This window comes from Leopardus geoffroyi, chromosome B2 (genome assembly GCF_018350155.1).
Source record: "Leopardus geoffroyi isolate Oge1 chromosome B2, O.geoffroyi_Oge1_pat1.0, whole genome shotgun sequence".
In the NCBI taxonomy this organism is placed as follows: domain Eukaryota; kingdom Metazoa; phylum Chordata; class Mammalia; order Carnivora; family Felidae; genus Leopardus; species Leopardus geoffroyi.
The window spans coordinates 72,394,113-72,408,565 of record NC_059332.1 but is presented as its reverse complement, the minus strand read 5'-3'; the positions used below and the strand labels follow the sequence as shown (position 1 = coordinate 72,408,565).

At 36.7% G+C, this 14,453-nt stretch overlaps 1 protein-coding gene across 2 annotated transcripts in view; it reads right to left on the bottom strand.

The window, feature by feature from the left end:
• Positions 1–14,453, bottom strand: part of BCKDHB (branched chain keto acid dehydrogenase E1 subunit beta) — a 205,007-nt gene that overhangs the window by 30,046 nt on the left and 160,508 nt on the right. The window lies entirely within an intron of this gene.

Here is a 14,453-nt window from a genome sequence, read left to right as displayed (position 1 = left end):
ATAATGCTTAAAGAAAAATGTGAGCTATATTCCTAATATAAGTTAAGCATTATAAATTATCTTGCGGAAACTGACAATTCCTATATTACATTTCTGTGTCTGTAGGTTGTATTCACATGACTTCACTTATGGAATACAATCAGAGGACATCTAGGTTCCTTATGCATCCGAGGCAACTCCTAAACATAAATAAGAGAGAAAAGCTGGTCTGAATCAAGACATTTGTTCCATATTATGATGGCAGAAAAGTGATGAGTAATTCAAGAGATATCATGATGATAAATGGTGACAGTAATATATTACAACAATTATTGAATGTTTTTTGTATGCTGCATGCCATTCTAAACGCTTAACGTTATTAACTCATTCAAACCTCACAACAATTCAGCGAGATGGGTGCCCCCAATGGAAAAACTAAAGATAGGTTAAGAAATTTGTGCAAGACTACGCTCTCAGTAAGGTGTCAGCCAGTATTTGGATTCCTATTGGTTTTTTTTAAAAGCAAGGGGAGAGAAAGCAAAAAAAAAAAAAAAAAAAAAAAAAAAAAAAAAAAAAAATGCAAGTTGTGCCACAGAATTCTTTTCCACATCAAAAATTCCACAAGCATAACTCTTTCCACAAAGATAGGGTAAAAGCAGAAGACTTCTCTGGTTAGCCTGGTCATACCATCATCTGCCCAACCCTAGCTGCCTCTGGACAACTGTGTCTGAATCCCCCAGGAAGACTTGAGGGCTTACCTTCCCTGAGCTCCCATGATAATACACACACGTGCACATATATAAATGTACGCACATATCCATCCATCCATCTTGTAATGGCAATGATCACACTGCATATCTGCCTATTAGATTGTTAGCTTCCTGAGGAGAGGGGCCCTAAACTTTTTATCTGATTATCCTTATACTTTGCACACTTGAGTGATTAAGTGATTAAATTTCTCATCTGGTTTTAGAAGCCTCAACCTGCTTTGATAGAGAAAAGCTTCAATGGGAATAAGTAGGAGACAACAGGGTTTTGAATTATTGCCCAAACACCCACCGTTGTTGGGATTTCGCTGCCATTTCTGGGCAGCACAGTGTACGTCCTGATGCAAGGAGTTGAGGAAAGTCACAGGAAGAAGAGAAAACTGGCATTTTGAGAACTCAGGGGGAGAAAACATGTCAAAGCAAGACGTAGAGCTGCTGGAGGGAATTAGAGGGAGAGACAGTCAGAATTCCAGTCTGTTAAACAGAAGGGCAACAGGCTGAGAAGCCTTTATCTATGCACTGGGTTTTGTGCTTTTAAAATAACTATATCCTGGGCCTGCTCTGAGGAAGAATAGGGATGCTGGTCTCCCTCAGGTCCCCAGACTAGTGTGACCCGCTGACACAAAGGGAAGCAGACTGTGGCAGGAAGGGTGATTGCCCTGAAAAATGCCCCCGTCCTAATCCCCAGACGCTGTGGAAATATTACCGGACACTGCAAAAAGCATTTTTCAGAAGTTAATTAAGATCGAGGATGTTGAGATGAAACCAATACCTGGATTATTCAGGTAGGGCCAGTCTAATTCCATGAATCCTTAAATTTGGAGAACTTTCCCAGCTGTGGTCAGAGAGAGGGTGCTAAGACAACAGAAGAAGACAGAAAGATGCAACAGTGCTGGCTTTGAAGATGGAGGAAGATGGAGCCATGAGCCAAGGAATGTAACCAGCCTCTAGAGTCTGGAAAAGGCAAGGATGATCCCCTAGAGGATCCTCCAGAAAGGAACGCAGCCCTGCCAACGTCTTCACTTTAGCCCAGTGAGACATGTGTTGAATCCAGATGTACAGAACTGTAAAATAATAAACTTATGTTGTTTTAAGCCACTACATTCGTGATAATTTGTTGTGGCAGCAATAGAAAACTAATACAGGGGTCTTCAATTTCTCAGTCAAGTCTGCCCCTTGAGGGATCATTGCAGAGGCTCCAAGTTTGTGTTAGAAGCCCAGGCTGAGAGGAAGGCCACATCTGACCCTGATGGCTCAATGAAGCCTGAGAGGAATTGGAAGGAAAACCTTTTAGAGAATCAGAGCAAGCCCAGAGAGAGTACCTAATATAAAAGGCTGATAGCATAAATCTTTTTCATCCTTGGAGGAATGCTGCTCTGATTCTAAACCCCACCCCAAGATTCTCTTCTGGGAAGGCTGATTTGAGCCAACTCAGAATGTCTAAAAACAAACAGAAAAAGAGTCACACTGTTCAGTGCTCCTAAACGGTCTCTGCCCTCCATTGCAATCCAAGGTCAGAGCAGTCTGTGCATGAGACGAGGAGCCAGTCCACAAAGCTTTCTGGAACAAACCCCATGCCCAAGAAGCAGGGAAACAATAACTTGTTACCACTGAGAGATCAAAACAAGTAAGATCCCTTTCCTCTCATTTTTGCCAGTACTTCTAGGCAAAGAAAGCAAAAATCACAAGGCAAATGTTAGTGGTCTGAGGCATTTTATTTTAAGAACTCCTGTGGGAAGTATCTTGATTTCATAATTCTCTCCATTAATTAAGAGTGAGGATAAAGTGAACGAAGAATGGACATCATAAACACATTTGCTTATGCTGTTACCCATCATATAATCATATAATACGAACCTGGTAGTTGCTGGGAAGTTCTGATGGAAAGAAGCATATTTTTATCCTTGTAAAGAATTAAAATAATGACCATGTAATATGGAAAAAAACACGGGTGCAAAGTGAAATAAAAAATAGCCTGTTTGTGTTTGAGATTCGCTGAATATTATGTCGTATAATGATACAGAACTAGAATTACTTTTCATTTACAAATTAAATCATTATGATTCAAGGAAAATCTAAGATAAGCAAGTATAACTTTAGTTCTTAAGATGATTGGACGCTCAATTAAAAAATAGCTCACTGAGGTTTGTAAATGTTTTAACATCTGTTTTAGGATTTAACTGTCAAACTAAATTATCCTAAATTTGAGACTGTACTACCTAACGAAGCCTACCAGTTGTTTTCACCGCTTCAGAAACTTGAAATTACAGAATCTGAATGAAACCTGAGAGGTCACTCTAGTCCAACAACTTGCCTGGTGGGATGATATCCCTGACAGATATTTTTACTTTTTAAAAGGCTCCAATTGATAAAGCATTTTTCCTTCTATTCTCTCCTGCAGACCAGTTTGTGCCCTAACTCAATGTTGCCAACAAAGAAGACAGAGAAGGAAATGGTCATTTATTCTGTGCCTACTACGTGTCCGATATTGCAGTAGGTGCTATATAAATATTCAAAGAACTCCTTTTCACATCATCCCAGTGAAATACTATGAGCTACATTTTATAGATGAAATAAACAACAGGCTAAAATACCTGATAAAACTACTTCCTCTCTAAAAGAACTAAAATTCACTATTATACAACAGGTAACTATTTCAGAGAAAAATATTTTAATAAAATTGAAGTGGCTATAGAAAAATAGTAGGTAAATGCATTCTTTTTTTTTTTTTAATTTTTTTAATGTTTATTTTTGAGAGACAGAGTGTAAGCGGGGGAGGGGCAGAGAGAGGGAGACACAGAATCTGAAGCTGGCTCCAGGCTCTGAGCTGTCAGCTGTGAGCCTGACGCAGGGCTTGAACCCATGAACCGTGAGATCATGACCTGAGCATGAAGTTGGACACTTACCCAGGTCCAACCCAGGTGCCCCTAGGTAAATGCATTCTTGTTCCTCAAATTCACAGCCAATAGTCTATATTTTTAATAGTAAACCAGAAAATATCCAATAGGTTTATAATGAGGAACTACTGTAACAAAATATTAAAATTGTAGAGAACAAATGGCAACTTGGACATTTAGACCATGTCCCATATTAAAACAGAATATGCCTAAAAGTGAACACAAATAAATTATAAATTTTTTAAAATATCTATGTATTTTGTAGTTTTGTTACCCTTTCTGTATGATACTGACATTTTTCACTAGAAGTTATTTTTGTAGACAGTAATGGACACATCTGGAGACTTTTTAAGTTTCATTGTACTCAACTGAAATTTTAAGAGAAACATGCTCTTTCATGGGGGATGTGTCTGAAAAAAAGGTAACAGAAAATCATTAGCGCTGTGAAGCACAGAACACTGACAGGGAGGGAGCAGAGACATTTAATATTGGATATGGTCCAATTTTAGATGGTGGAAAAAATAATACAAATAACTTACTGCATTTCTGTTATGCATTTGGCAATGTACTAGTCACTTTGCATACATTATTGCATATGATCAGTGCATGTTAGATTGATCGTCTCCATTTTTCAGATAAGGAACTTAAGATGTATAAAAGAAAATCACTTTCCCAAGAAAACACAGCTATCGTGTAACAGATTCTAAGCCCAGGCTATTTAATTAAAGCCTTTTTCTCCCCTTGGAAAAGAAAAGTTGGTGGTGAAGACCCGTTGAAGGACTGAGGAGCAAATCTCAGAATAAACTGCTGGTTATGTAACATAAATGACAGGAGAGGCTTGAGAACCCAAGTTCTGCTTCAAGGGTGAAGAAATTTCATGTACAGGTCTCAGATGGGCTGGCGCTTGGCCTAATGAGCAATGCTTCTGGAAACTGACCTTCACGTCCTCAGTCTCACAACAAATACCATTCAGAAATGTGCTGTGGTTTATTTGTACCAGCCAGTCGCTCTTGATTAGCAGGTGGGCTTGGAGCCAGTCTCCAGAAGGAGAATCTCCAGGAGGAAGCTGGGGTCAGGACAAAGGCAAAGGGAAGTGTTTGGGCCTGGTATCAATCCACAGCTGCCTGACTGCACTGGAAAACGCAAAGCTATACCTCCATGTGACAGCATGCTGTGTCCTCACCGGATTTGTTTCATAAGTTTCTGTATCATTTTCTCTAAGTGAAACAAAATTCTTCATCTGTGTCTGATAGTGTCTTTCCACCAACACACATCCTGTTGCCACAAGGTTATTAAATACTTCCTTCCTATGAATGGAACTCCAGTCATATCAGCCCTGGCTTAGCTGCTTACTGTCTAGGATACCTTTACTCATTCTTCAAGTCTCCGAGAAAATCCTACATTCTTTAGGAGCCTTCTGACTGCTTTTCTTAGGTTCGTTCAGGCATAATTTTCTCTATGTTCAGATTGTATTGTCTATGTATTGCCATTGTACTGGCATCTCGAAAATCACATTTGCCCACAAATGTCTGTCTTCACTAAACCTGTATCTTTGGCCTGCTAGCTCCTCTTTAAACCCAGCCTATAGTAGGTGCTCAGTATTCATTTGTTAAATAAACCTGGTATTCTATCTGTTGTTCTTATCGCTTCAGATATATACTGTTTGAACACCAGCATTTTTTTTTTTTAATTTTTTTCTTCAACGTTTATTTATTTTTGGGACAGAGAGAGACAGAGCATGAACGGGGGAGGGGCAGAGAGAGAGGGAGACACAGAATCAGAAACAGGCTCCAGGCTCTGAGCCATCAGCCCAGAGCCTGACGCGGGGCTCGAACTCACGGACGGCGAGATCGTGACCTGGCTGAAGTCGGACGCTTAACCGACTGCGCCACCCAGGCGCCCTTAACACCAGCATTTTAACACTGAATTAAACCTAAAACAAGGTATTTTCAAAAGCTGGCACATTGATTAAAGTATTTTGAGAAAAAGAATAACAATGTAAAGAAATAAAAACAGTAACAGCAAATACTTCCTGAGTACTGTGTACCAGATAATGTTGTGCTAGTTTTACATGAAGTAATTCATTCATTTACTCCTCACAATAACACTTTGCAAAAAAACCAAAAAACAAACAAAACACAAAACAAAAAAAACCCCAAACAAACAGTTATTTCTCTCATTTTCCAGACAAGGAAGCTGGAGCAGAAGAAGATCAAATGCCCATCAGCTCATACATCAAATACGGGCTGGAGCTTGTATTTCAATCTAAGCCGTGTAGCTCTGCGGTCACTGCTCTGAACCACTGTCAGTCAAAACCTTCCCTGTATTAGTGATTTATACATTCCTTTTCATTTAATCCTTGAAAGCAGTTCTATGAGACAGTAGGCATGAACATACTAGGAGCATTAATCAAGTTGAATCCACTGATCTGGTCCCATGGCTCTGCAGGTGAGTGGCAGGGCAGACAGTTCTCAGCGCTGTGTAAGCGATGCTAACATTATCTGCACATGCACTTCTCCTTCTGGGTTAGTTTGAAGAAGAGATTATGCCTCATCTCATTCTTCCTACATAACATTTTAGCATCAATTTGTCAGTTTCAAGAAAAAAGTCTGGATTTTGTTTGAGGTTGGACTCAATCTATAGATTAAACAACGACTTACTATTGTAATCAACTTCCCTATCTATAAACATAGTCTTTAAAAAATCATTTAAAAGTTGTTTTTTTAAATGATTTTGTAAGTTTTATAATTTTCCCATCAAGGTCTCAGTAATTTTTTAAAGATTACTGTCACACAACTATAATTGCTGCTGTAGATACTAAAGTGTTTTTTTTAAATTTATTTTCAGTTTGTATTTGAGGTTTATCTATAGAAATATTGTCAAACTCTCCAATTAATTCTAATAAGCAATAATTCTAATAAGCAATTAAGGTGGGTTTTCTTTGTAGAAAATCATATTTTCCATCAATAAATGACAATTTTCATTCTTCTTTTCTCCTATTCTTACGAATTTTCAATTCTTTTTCTTGGCTTATTGTGCTGGCTAGGACATCTAGTATAGCAATAATTAGTTACAGTAGGTACCCTGGCTTCTGATTTAAAAAGTAATGCTTCCAACATTTACCATTAAATATAAGGTGTGCTGGGGCGCCTGGGTGGCGCAGTCGGTTAAGCGTCCGACTTCAGCCAGGTCACGATCTCGCGGTCCGTGAGTTCGAGCCCCGCGTCAGGCTCTGGGCTGATGGCTCAGAGCCTGGAGCCTGTTTCCGATTCTGTGTCTCCCTCTCTCTCTGCCCCTCCCCCGTTCATGCTCTGTCTCTCTCTGTCCCAAAAATAAATAAACGTTGAAAAAAAAAAATATAAGGTGTGCTATATATTTTTGGTGGATGGCCTTGATCAAGTAAAGGAAATTACTAATTTGCTAAGAATTTTTTCCTACTTTTAATTATAAGTAAGTTCTAAAAATTACTGACTATTCTTTGTACATTCACTGAGATGACTGTGTAGTTTTTCTTCTTTTAGTCAGCTAACATAATGAATTATATTAATGGACTGTCCAGAGTTAACCCAATTTGCCATTCCTGAAATAACTTCAACTTGGTCTTCAATATTTCTGGATTGAATCTGCTATAAGAACTTTGCATCTAAGTTTATGAGTGAGATTGGTCTCCAGTTTTCTCTTCTTGTATTGTCCTTTTCTGGTTTTCAAGTTATAGCAACTTCATCAAATGAGATGGGCCAGGATCTTTCTTCTATTCTCTAGACGAATTTCTAGTCTATAAGCATATAAAACATTGAACTCTGGTAGAACTTACCTATACAATCAAATGTGCCTGCTGTCTTTAAGAGAAGATAAGCTATTGGCTGAATTTCTTTCAAACTACAGGAAGATCTGAGTTCTTTTTCTTCTTGGGTCAATTTTGGTTCATTTTTATTTTTCTAGTAAAGTCAGAACTATACATTAAACTGACATCCACAAAATTAAATTCAGAAGTTTGGAGGGGTCATTAGAAAACAAGTAAAAATTTATAGCAAGCCCACTAAATCAGATCCAGAAATCCCAAATCCAAAATGCAGCAATGGTAAAAGATATCAACAGATCTCTACCCCACTAAAGATAACAATGACAATCCAGATTTGCCAAAAGCCCCTTATAATAAGAACCAATGAAAATACCATAACATTGCTAACATGTCTACTTTATACTCTTACGACATTTTTACAAGTGTAATTCAGAGCATTTAATCTCATCAGAATGGTAACTGCTTTTGAATTAATCAGTTATTGTTACCATAGCCTTCCTTATCTCCAGCAAATTATAAACTGTTTTCTAAACTTTATTTCTTTCCAACATTCCTTTGTGTTCATATAAAACAATCTTTAGTTTGGTTCCATTTTTTTACTTTTTCTCCCCATTAAATTAGCATCCTAACTTCAAGAAGACGTTGACCAAATTACACAAAACTATGACACTCAGTCATACCTCACTCTTAACTGATATTGAGCATTAGGCCTTCATCTATCAATCAGAAATAAGATTACAAATCCCTAGAACCTTGTGCATGAGCTGCTTCAGCAATATGTCATTTCTTCCTTCAAATTTCTGTAAAAAGAGCTGGGGTAGAGCAAATAGACCTAACGAATTTAGGAGTTAAAAATTTACATGGCATCTCCATCTAAAGCTTCACAGCAGAGAACCTGTCTGTTACCTTAAAGAGTCATTTAGAATCTTAGAAGAAAAAAATTAGTGTTTGCTGTGATTTCTAAAACACCATAAGTGATCTGAAATATAAAACTTGTATTTTCTAAAAGCCTTTTATAAAAGTACTCAAGTTAACGTTTTCAGACAATAGCTGTCTTTGAAAGAAGTAGCATCTGTTCATCTTTAAGACCAAGAAAAATTTAATCGGTAGTCACACTGTGCTCCCAAGCTTCTACCAAGCAACTCAATAATAAACTCCACAACTAAAGGGAATTTCAAAGTCAACTAACAAGTCCCCAGGATGATACTTAAATGGCTCATAAAATCATTAGTTTTTAAAGATATATGGAAGAAACAGCAAATGGTTAGGAGGCCCTAAGTGAGGAAAGCATTATTTAAAAAAAAAAAAAAAAAGAGTAAAGTATTATTGTTTTTTTAAAAAAGGGGGGGTCTTTAATTGGGAGGAGCAAGGAAGAATAGTAAAGAAAGAAGATGTGACAGAGTCTCAAAAGAATTCACAGATGGTGTTAAACTGCATCCAATATTTTTTGAGCTGTTAAGAGGTCATGAACAATTTTCTCACTCTGACATTTTAGAGGTTCCTGCAACCTCCATCATAACAGTGTAGGTTGAAAACAGGGTTAGTTGATTTCCCTGAAATATCAGTGTGAGCAAACGACCTAAGAACCATTATTTCTCCACTTTCTTCTCCCCATGGAAATAAGCACAATTAATAGGAAATATAACGATGGCACAATAACAAAGTTAGGGAAATAGGAAGTTAAAAACAAAGCTGAGGGGAAAAAAGATGTTAAGTAAGTTCACTACCTTCTCCTGTGCCTAGAGGGAAGCTTCCAGCTTAAGCATAGAACAGCTCCTCTCCTGAGTGAGGACTGGAGCTGTAAGACCAGCAAACAATATCCAGTCTCTAGACCTGCAAATTACCAACCCCAAAATGCTCCAGTGCCCCCCAAAAATGAGATACAATTTCCCCAAAGGTTTTATGAGTACCTCAACTCTATTCACAATTCATTCAAATAAGATATTCACTAGTAAAACTAAAATCCAGGCACATGAGTCCACAGAAATCAGTTAGTGACTAAAAACAACCAAGTGCTGAATAACAGCTGTGCTTTCTTGATATTGTTATTTTTAAGAGTATTTTTTAACTGAGTCAACTAGGTAATGAAAATCTAAAACCTATATTCCTTCTCCAACTATCTATATCATTACAATGATTCATGCCCACTTATAGCTTTTGTTCATGTTTGTTGATAATGTAATTTTTTAAAAGATGTATACAATTAACTCATTATATATTTCACCTCTTTTATATTTAATATTGATTTTAAATTCTAGAGCATAGTAAAAATAAAAGTTTTAAAGGATATTAAAATATGGAAAAGTTTCCTTGCATTTCTATTTCTTAGGCAAGAGTCTGGTCGTCTTACAGAATAAGCTTATTAACCAATGCTGGGAAATAACATTACAAGTTGAACATCTAATTAAAGATCAAAAACTTCACACTCAGAACCCACAACATACAGACATACCATCTAACAATTTACTTATTTCCATTGTCTTTGAACAATTGTAAAGTAAGTCAGAAAGTTTGCTTGCCAAATTTCTCTTATCATTAATGTGGAAGTTAATTGATATTTTAAAACTTAGATTATCTACAAACTTTTAAATTGTATAGAATGAAACCTTGTAGTTCTTGAAGAAAAAAAAAAACCCAAATAACATTATCACAAACATGATGTTACAAATAATACCTACTTATGTAAAAACAAAAACAAAAACAAAAAAACAACCTGGCCAAAATCTATGGTGATATCAACTGTGGCATAATTTCATAATTTAAAATGCTTACAACGTTATTTTGCTGCTTAAAAATACAAAGGATTGTTCAACTAGGGATTATATGCAGCATTTGTTTTTCTATCAATAAAAGTATATTAAAACAGATGGAAAAGTCATCCTAAAACTAATTCCAGTGGTTCAAATTCTTCATAAGTGTGCTTACAAATATTTAATGGAAGTATTTTTTTTAACTTTTACTAGAGATACAGTATTTGTTTTTCTGTCAGACAAATTTTAGGGAAATTAAACAGTCTATCATCAGATGACCAAGGTTTAAATAGGCTACCTGCTAGCTGTGTGATCTTGATCAGGTTGCTAAGCTTCTCTGTGTCTCAGTTCTTTCATCTGTAAAATGCAGCCCAGAAGGGGTTCTATTTGATAGTATCACTTTTTTTTTTTTTTTTTGGTTACAGTTTTGTATTAACAGTATTATAAATGAAATGACCCAGGTAAAAAGTTTAAAATGGTGTCTAGCATAATAAATGCTGGCTATACATCCTTTATTTTCACTTTTCACATCCCCTATTTTCCTTAAACAGAGTAGCAGCAAACCCATAGCAAATGGTAAAAAAAAATGAATTAAAGTGGAGGGAAAAAAAACTTTAAAAATGTATCTCTTTGAAATTAATTACCTAGTTTGTACTTCAATGGCCCAATAGTACCTGTAATTGAATTCCTTAATTACTTAGCTCCAACATATTTAAAACCTTGAAATGTATAAGTTTTAATTAAAATTTTTTTAATTTAATTTTTTTTAATGTTTATTTATCTTTGAGAGAAAGAGACAGAGCACAAGTTGGGGAGGAGCAGAGAGAAAGAGGGAGACTGACTGAGCTGATCTGTCAGTACAGAGCCCGATGTAGGGCTTGAACCCACGAACTGGGAGATTATGACCTGAGTAGAAGTCAGACACTTAACTGACTGAGCCACCCAGGTGCCCCTTAAAAAAGTTTTTTTAAATGTTTATTTATTTTTGAGAGAGAGACACAGAACACAAGTGGGGGAGGGGCAGAGAGAGAGGGAGACACAGAATCTGAAGCAGACTCCAGGCTCCAAGCCGTCAGCACAGAGCCCAACATGGAGCTCGAACTCACGAACCACGAGATCATGATATGAGCTGAAGTCAGATGCTCAACCGACAGAGCCATCCAGGTGCCCCCACATAAAATTTTTTTAAAAATTACTGAAAAAGCTGAACAGTCTTGGAACACTCCTTTTAGTACAGGCTGTTCCTATTAATATTTTCTTGGAGACCCATCTAAGTGGAACCTTCAGCTGTATAATATATAGCACCATTTTATGAATTGGTACAATCGCCTACACACAAAAAAAGAAAGAAATGGATGATTAACACCAGGCTGACTTGTTGGCGAAGACATTAACACAAAAGCCAATTAACACAATCCATTGATAAGAGAAAAACATATGTAAAAGGAAGATAGACAAAATCGCAGAATAAAAAACTGTCCTTCCCAAGGAGGAATGTGGAAGTTTGAAGAGTTTCTATTTCCATTAAATAAGGGAAGGAAACAACACTCTTATTGTTCTCATTTTATTGTGGACTAATTTTTTTTAAAAAAGAGATTTTGGCACAAGCAGAGTAGACTCTAGTCTTTTCTTAACTTGCTCTAGGCCTACAAACCCTTACTGGTTCTTATGCAGATGCCTGTGTTTGTCCCATGGGTGGGTTTGTGTGGGCATACTCATGAGCATGCAAAAACATTCCCAGGGAGCACAGGAAGTGGGAAGTTGGGTTGGACATTCTCTAAGATTCTTTTTTTCCTTAGGATTTCCTATGTTCTGCCCTAATGTTTAGTTTTCTTTGTCTGTCATCTATTTTTGCCACACTTATGCAGTTACAACTCCTAAGTACATGTCGCTAGTTTTGAAAATACTTTTCTCCATCTAGTCTGCTACATTTACACCACATCAGCACCAGAGGATCCTGACACAGGGTTATATAAATGCCGCTAACTAAGGCCAGAAGATACAACAGAGTTATTCTTTGAGTTCAGGTAATATATCATGTGAAGACTTTTCCTTGTATGTTTTTTTTCCTAGTTTTAATAAAATAAGGTCCTATCTATATTTCTTGCCATGAACACTGGAAATTGTCTTTTTTTTTTAGAGCACCATCATCCCATTTAAGCTCCCACTGATGTTTGTGAATCTCAAACCAAAGTAGTGCTGCCACCTCATAGATGAAGTTTTCTAATAAATACTGCTTTGTTCCGTATGTCCACATTGCCATGTTTTACAGAATAGCTCATATTTCATTTTTCCCCAGAATTTTGTTTCAGCAGAACTTCATAGAGTATTTTCCCTTTCACAGTGTAACTGAAGAAAACCACAAATCCAAAGTATAGTTTAGAGCTAAACAAAAATAAAACCTCAATTAATGATAGAACTCGTTGTTGTCAAGGTCTGACCAGTCAGAAAATGCAAATGCCTTTGGTTTACAATGACCTATGACAAATACTGTGCTAGCTGTATTAGAAATGCTTCTATCACCTACTTGACAACATATGGCTTTGCCAGACAAGTCAGCATTTCAAACAACCAGTCCTCCAACACTGTTCATGTTGATTATATCATGATTATACAACTCAAAATTCTGCAAAATAAAAAGATGTATTTAAGCTTTTGGCACTCACAAGAGAGCACAAAACTCGTAGGAAAAAATCTAGGATCAAAAGAAAACAAGAGAAAGAAAGAAAGAAAGAAAGAAAGAAAGAAAGAAAGAAAGAAAGAAAGAAAGAAAGAAAGACAGACAAAAGAAAGGAAAAATCTAGGCTCTGTTCTCAAAAACAATTTAGTATAACAGTTTTAATTATATATTTAATATGAAATATATTTCAGTACCTGCAAAGTTACTTCTTTCCTAGAATTTTAACATAAGCTTCACATACATATTTCTGAGATGAATCACTGAGCCAGCATGAATTCATCTCCTAATGTAAAATATTTAAGTATTATAAAAGCTGAATCAGAATGCAAAGGAATACTTACAAAAGTATATTCAATTGTATCTTTCATTATTTTTAAATATGTTTGAAAATATTTTGCATTCTACAAACAGAAACAATCTTTTCTTGACACATTCTACTTGCCAGATATAATAAGGAAATAGCCATTAAATTAAAAAAAAACCGTTTTCCTAATGTGTGTGTATATATACACATGTACATGCATGTACATATACATATATACATACATGTACATGCATGTACATATACATATATACATACATATGTACATATACGTGTGTGTATGTGTGTGTACCCTGAAAGAAAACAAAATAAAATCTATTTTTCTGAGTGTTATCACTCCTCCTTCATAAGAATGAATATTTAATTACTGAAATGCTATTAACATCCATGCTGGGGTGGAAGGTACTTTCAACTTCATGGGAAAAACGTTTTCTTAATATTCAAAGTATTTTATAACACTCTTCTGCTTAACTTCCATGGATTTCAGGGGTGCCTGGGTGACTTAGTTAAGCGTCTGACTCTTGATTTCTGCTCGGTCATGATCTCACCCACCGTTCATTGGTTCTGCACTGACAGCGCGGAGCCTGCCTGGGATCCTCTCTCTCCCCCTCTCTCTCTCCCTCTCTCTCTCACCCTCTCTCTCTCTCTGCCCCTCCCGCACACACATGCACTCCCTCTCTCTCAAAATAAATAAACTTAAAAAAAATGGATTTCGTTTACAAATAGAAAAAATGGGTTTTGCGAATATGAAACTTAAAAAAATAATTACATTTTGAATTGAAACAGAGGAAACAACATGGTCATCAGACACCTCTGAGTAACACCCCACCTAGGCGATCCAGTTTCACATGCTCAGTTAGTTTTCTCCTTGGTTTGCTTGGATTAATTACTGCAATGTTCATAATACATAAAGAGTCAAGGGAGCATATGGAACCTGGAGGCAGATGTGGGGCAGTTTCCGGTTCCTTTACTTGCCTGCAATCTAGCCACACGCAAATTAACTACCCTCCCCGAGCCTCAATTGCCTAATCCATAAAAATTAATATAACAGACACTTCATTAAGATGGTAAGGGATGAAATAAAAGGTGTGTCAAGTTCCCAGCAGAGCACTTGGCACACAGTAGGTGCTTGAGAGCTGCCCCGCCTTCCGCTCCCCTCCCACGTCCTGTCCTTGCCCTTCAACCATTACTGGAGAATGGGGACCAAGGAATGCCTAGCACATAAAGTTATTCGTAGTATTCCTTAACATCATTTT